Here is a 6,528-nt window from a genome sequence, read left to right as displayed (position 1 = left end):
TGGTTACATGCAAAGAATGCCAATGGAGGCGCTAATAAGCGGGTCTGAACTAATATGTTTTTTTTCATAGAAAGATCAAAAGCTGTATATGATACAGAAAAAGGATTTCAAAGTTAATAATTACAGGGATCCCATAGAAGAACCTAGAGGAGGAAAGCTTAACAAAGGAAATAATGCACTTTAACTGATAATGAGAAAAGAAAAGGAGGATAGGTTAAATAGTCTAAGAATATCTACAAGCTATAATACGAATCCCTTTCGAGGAAAGCGTTGCCATGGACATGATATGCTTTTTATGGCAGACAAACTTCAACAAGCTAAGATTTAAGGAATTAGAAGAACTAGCATATCTTGAGATATGTGGGAGCTGATAATTTTTAGCCCCGTAAAAAGAGGTAGGAGAATAAAAAGAACACTAAGAAAAGTTATCAATCCAGATACACTGTTTAATGGCATATAGCACAATGATGTTTTATAAATAAATAAATAAAGGCACAATGATGTTGCATGATGAATATAATTAGACCCACTTAGTACAATAAGACTATTTTTTTGATTTAATGCCGACTGAACCACGCAATCAATGGCGAGAAAAAAGAAACTTGAGGTCCGAGTTTCATTGTTTTACGATTTCCAACTGTATGTTCAGTGTTCACCTCCAAAGAGACAAGATAAAAGACAGTTAAGACAAATTTCAAACTTGCAAAAGACAATTTGAAGCTACAAATAAAATTGAGATCAGGCTATTAGTTTAACACAGAACATCTATGTCACTTTGTATAAGATTGACACAATTTATTTTTAAAAAAAATATGTATACCATTGTTGTTATGTGAATAACATGGAGAGGACTATGTTCAGAAGGGATTAGTCCAGGGCATCCTCTTGCTTCGTTTGCTCTTCCCATCTGACTTGGTCCTTCACAACTGAACATGATAATCCCCTACTTTGAATGCGGCAGCTTCTCCAGAGCGTCACTAGCAGTAATCAATATGATCTGAGCCATCGGATTAAATGTTATCTGAAGTCTTGATTCTTGTTCAATATAGGACATCCATTATACTTACTTGTGACATAATCCATCTTTAATAAATTGAAAGGATTAGTTCTGCATTTCTTTAACGACACGGGATCCACCTTTCACTTCGTGCCTGAGTAATCTTGACGTGGAACCATCATTGTTGAGGAGGATGATCCTTGAAAAGAACCATATTACAGTGAAACCAAAGGGTAACAGACACATCTTCCAGTATATTTGTTGGCATTCTAGTGATCCATGGCCCATCTTCATGCACTCCTCTTGATAGATATGCAGCCCACTCTGACAACTGATGGATCTATATAGTATTTTGTGCAGACTTGTCCGCAATGATTATTATGATAGAAAATCTAAACAAGGAGAACACGGGGGTGGAGTGCAACAAATTACCGTATTTATCTGGTTAGAAATTAAAATAATATAGTGGGATCGGTATATAAATCAAATTTAGTGGCACATATTAAAGGAATGACTTGAGATAAAATCAACGCCAAAAAATTCTAAACAATTGCCTCTACATTGGATAACATGAATGAAATTCACACACAAGGCACATAATCCAGCCAGTATCATTCCCGCATAAGACACAATTAAAGAGCATTGACGTGCTAAATTTCATTACTTAAAGTCAGACATGCAGAAAAGATTGCATATATGAAAGCCTAATTTCCATAGTAGTTCCATCTAAATATAAAGAATACTTTCACAAATTACGTGAGCATTTGTCCACAAACAACAAGCTACTAGTTTGCTAAGAGGCATGTAAAGTCCAATGTATCTACTAGTGGGAAAGAGATCATCAAAAGTATCACAAGGCACTGTTTTCCTTTATATAAGATAAAGTATGCTTATGTTCAAATAGCCACCTTATAAGGAAATCTACAGCCTTTAAAAAAGGAAAATAAAAAAATTAAAGATCAAACCAGGCTACATCAATTGTTTCTACAATTTTAAAACTGACTTCAATTAAGCATGCAGAGTCCCTTGGTCTCAGACTCTCAGTACAATTCATCTTTATTTACTTCAATCATATTTTCATAAGACATATTAACTATCAAACACATTGTATTTTGTTTTAATAAATTTTGTGTATCACATTAACAAAACTAAGATACCTGAGCATGGGAATAGGCTATCATTATGCTTAAGCACTTCTCTCCATTTATTTAGGTTTGGGCGAGTGTTCTTCAATGCTTGTATAACTGTGTACGTCCCTGAAAGCAAATAGAGAAAGCAAAAAAGACATCTGTAAGTCCATATGCGTGTTATGTAAAACTGTAATTTAATCTTAGTGGTCAGTACCTTCCAAGAGGTTTATGGATGACTTCTCAATATAGGAGTACATGTGGTTCTATGAGATATAGAGAAGTGCTTGGATGTGAATTTGGGGGACTTGTTTCTAGAACTAAATCACCAATAGTCCTGACAAGAACAATATCCACCCTTGAAATGATGGAACCGCTTAACATCACGAACAACTATTTCTCTATCGGTTATGTCTGAGACAAGTTTCATATAATTATGGCAGTCACCACAGATGCGGAGGTTTTTAAAAATCCTGATCTGTTTCTTAGGGGTAGTGCTCAATAGTGCAAATGCAAGAGCCAGCTTTTCACTATGATGAATGAGATAATCCCGTTTCTCTTCATCATGAACTTTATGAAGAACATGTTCTATTTGGGGGACATAACCCACTGATCTGAGTTTTCTATCCAGCTCTTCCAACTTCGAATGAATTTCCAGTATACTTGGATGCACTCCATCAGACACAAAGACATGTACTTGATTATTGATCTCTACCCAACTACATCCAGGTTCCTTTTTCACACCCTGGCTGGACATCAAGGCCCTCACTTTTTTGACCTCTGTCCACTTTTCTTTACCAGCAAAAATGTTAGACAGCAATATGTAATTTGAGTCTGTCTCAGGTTTAAGCTCAAAGATCTTCTCTGATGCTCGTTCACCAAGTTTAATGTTTCCATGTTTTGCGCATGCGCCCAAAATGGTCTCCCAGACTAAGGCATTATGTGTCAAATTCATCTCCTCAACTAGGCTTTCAACCTCATCAAATCTTCCAGCACGGCTGAGAATATCAACCATACAAGCATAATGCTCATCCGTAGGACTTATGCCATACAAGCTGCTCATGCAATCAAAGTACTGTTTCCCTTCTTCAACAAGACCAATGTGACTACAAGCAGAAAGAACACCTATAAAGGTAACTTCATCAGGTAAGTAGTTGTTGTCTTTCATTTCTTCAAAGATCTTGAGGGCCTTTTCTCCTTGACCATGTGCAGAAAAGCCACATATCATAGTGTTCCACAATACCGTATCATATCCAACCAAGCCCTTAAATATAATCTCAGCATCTTCAATGCGCCCACATTTTGCATACATATCAACAAGGGCACTGGAAACAAACATATCACACAGATGTCCACTCTTAATTACCATTGAGTGAAGCTGTCTTCCACTTTCAGTGGCAGTAATTCGGGAACAACCACTTATACAACTAGCAAGAGTGAACTCATTGGGTTTTACTCCTTCTCTCTGCATTAGATTGATGCAATCAATAGCCTTCTCTGCTAGGTCATTCTGGACAAAACCAGTGATAATTACTGTCCATGTAAAGACATTTCGACTAACCAACTTGTTAAAAGCCACACAGGATTCTTCCATACACCCACATTTGGCATACATGTCCAAAAGGGCTGTCACAACATAGTCATTGCCATTAAGGTTGTTTTTAAAAACCTGAGCATGAACTTGCTTGCCAAAGCCTAAGTCTAAGTGGCTAGAGCAAGATCTTAAAACACTGATGAACGAATACATATTGGGTCTAAAACCTTCCACAAGCATCTGATAAAAGTTCTGGGACCTGATTCACTATAATCATAGTCATGATATCCAGACAACAAAGAATTCCAAGAGATAAGATCTCGTCCTGCCATTGCCTCAAAGACACGGGCACCATCATGCACACAGCCATTTTTCATGTACATCCTGATGAGGGCATTACTTACTGAGATATCAGATTCAAACCCATATTTCAGAATACAAGCATGGATACTTTCTCCAATATGCAAGTTCCCCATTTCAGTGGAAGCACTGACAACACTCGCAAAGGTAAATTGATTTGGTTGAACATGCCTACGTCTCATCAAGTTAAACAGCTTGGTTGCTTCACTGTGATGCCCTTGCTGATCAAGGCAAGAGATCATAGTACTCCAGGACACAACATCATGATCTTCCATCATGGAGAAAAGTCTTAGGGCATCACCTACCAGCAAACAGGTTGAGTACATATCTATAAGATTGCAGGCCAAGAAATTATCTAGCTCAAACCCACTTTGATTGCCAAACAATGCGCAATCTGGCCATTTCTCAGGTCTCCTGAATTCTCACAACCCTTTAGAACACTGGATAAGGTATATTTACTGAACTTCACTTCCGATTTTAGCATTTTTCCAAACAATCTAATAATTTCTTTGCCATGGCCCAATTGAGCATGGCGACTAAGCAATACATTCCATAAAACTTCGTTCTGCTCAGGCATGCAAAAGAACATCTTATCAGCGAGGCTTATTTCACCACATTTAGCATAGAGGTCAATTAGTGCAGACCCAATAAATGAATCAGATAATAAGCCAACCTTAATTGCTTCTGCTTTAACCTGTTTCCCAAAATCTATGTTCGCACACATACAACAGGCTCTCAAACAAGTGGCTAAGGTGAACTCATTGGGCCTTATACCTTCCCTACGCATCTCACAGAACAAATTTATACCTTCCCTGGCATTGCCTTGAGCTACAAAACCGTTAATCACTGTGGTCCAAGATACAACATCTTGTTGAGACATGTTAGCAAGCACCTGTCGTGCATAAGCTGGACGACCACATTTTGCATACATGTTAATGAGTGAAACCCAAAAGTGAGAATCTGGGTCCACCCCACTCCTTACCTGATGGCCGTGTACGGCCCTTCCCTCATTCAAAGATTCTTTGAAAGCACAAGTATGCAGCCATGCTGAATACTGTTTAATCCTCTCCTTGCTATTCACATTCACAGGCTCCTCTTCTTTACTGTCCCTGTGAGACTCTGAATTGGTCCTTTTCAAACCAGGAACTCTTCTTCCAGGCATTGCCCATAAATTTTCAGTGTTAGCCTGACTCATTAAGCTTTGCCTATCCACAAAGGCTGAATTGCTTGTGCCCATTGCAACACTACATAAGGATTTGACACGAACCGTAACGTTAATATACTTGGAATTATTGAAAACCCTGCTGGGATGTTGAAGACAGGGTAGGCTCGGCATTTCAGAAGCAACAGCTGGATATTCCATCAAATCATTCGATTTTAATGAGCTGCACCAGAAACAACCAACAAAATATCAAACCATGAAAAGGACAACAAAGCTATAATCCAAAGGGGGAATCCGAACAGCATAAATATGAGAAATACAGAGTTCCAACACAGAAAATAACTGGTTCTTGTCTTCCGTAGGGTGTTGAGCTTTGATAAAACGAATGGTTTCGGTAAAGGAGCACCTACCTAAGCGGCTGAGTCTGGCAAGACAGGTAAGTATAGAAGTCGAATTTGGTAATAGGCTTCGGTGCGCCGGGTGCTCAGAAGCAAAAATGACGTACAGTTTTGTGCTTTTCCCTCCAAGCTATTCTGTTAATAAAACGCTAGCAGTCTAGCAACTAGCAGGCAGAGTGGGACACTGGGACTCTGGGAGAGGCAGAGGCGCAAGCGAAGAACGCAAAATGAAGGTCGAAGAAGACAATCGAATCTCTGGAATTTCAAACTAGGGAGTGAAGGAGAACGAAAGGCTGAGGCGCAGAAGGGGAAAACGCAGTGGCGTAGAGGAGCGAGAAGTTATAGCCGTCGATGTCGAGTGACGAAGACGGTGGTTGGCGTCGTTGCCGACTCGCCGTGGTGGATTTGCCGGTCTGGTAAAGCGCCGCTCAGGTGGGTATAGTAGAGTCTGATATTGAGGCGCGGAGACGGCAGCACGCTGGGTGGGAATAGCTGAAACCTTGAAGGAAGGCGGGACGCAGTTATTTTCTGTTTTTTTCTTTTTCTATTTTTGAAAAAGGAAAGATAATAGGGGCTTTTTACCAATATAGATTAACAGTAAAATTATATACCAAAATGCTATACTTTTGAAACTATTTACCAATACTGTACTTAAAATCGTTCTTGCAAGAACGATTTTGAAATTACACACAAGTCGTTTTTGAATTACACACAAGTCGTTCTTGGCGTGAGCGATTTCTGAAATCGTTCACGCTAAAACGATTTTACTTTTTCCTGTTCCTCTCCACATACGAATCTCTGCAAATTTTACATGCAAAAATAAGAATCTTTGACAATATTCACACGAGGCTACAATGTCTATATTGGGTTAAAATTTGAAAATTCTAATTTTTTTAATTTTTTAAATAGAGCTTGATGAAATTTTCTGTCATTTCCTCTTCTTTTTATTT

The 6,528-nt window shown here is 38.6% G+C and overlaps 1 long non-coding RNA gene and 1 pseudogene across 1 annotated transcript; both read right to left on the bottom strand.

The window, feature by feature from the left end:
* Nucleotides 1-668: 668 nt before the first annotated feature.
* Nucleotides 669-2,374, bottom strand: LOC114738263 (uncharacterized). Its single transcript, XR_003739517.1, has 3 exons — nucleotides 2,342-2,374; nucleotides 2,155-2,253; nucleotides 669-1,438 (listed from the first exon to the last, which is right to left on the bottom strand). It is a non-coding gene; the product is annotated as an uncharacterized LOC114738263 (long non-coding RNA).
* Nucleotide 2,375: 1 nt separating this feature from the next.
* Nucleotides 2,376-6,036, bottom strand: LOC114738262 (pentatricopeptide repeat-containing protein At2g03880, mitochondrial-like; annotated as a pseudogene).
* Nucleotides 6,037-6,528: the final 492 nt, after the last annotated feature.

This window comes from Neltuma alba, unplaced genomic scaffold (genome assembly GCF_004799145.2).
Source record: "Neltuma alba isolate B1F8T4 unplaced genomic scaffold, ASM479914v2 tig00013565_pilon, whole genome shotgun sequence".
Classification (NCBI taxonomy): domain Eukaryota; kingdom Viridiplantae; phylum Streptophyta; class Magnoliopsida; order Fabales; family Fabaceae; genus Neltuma; species Neltuma alba.
The sequence above is the reverse complement of the archived record's forward strand: the minus strand, read 5'-3'. Positions and strand labels throughout refer to the sequence as shown.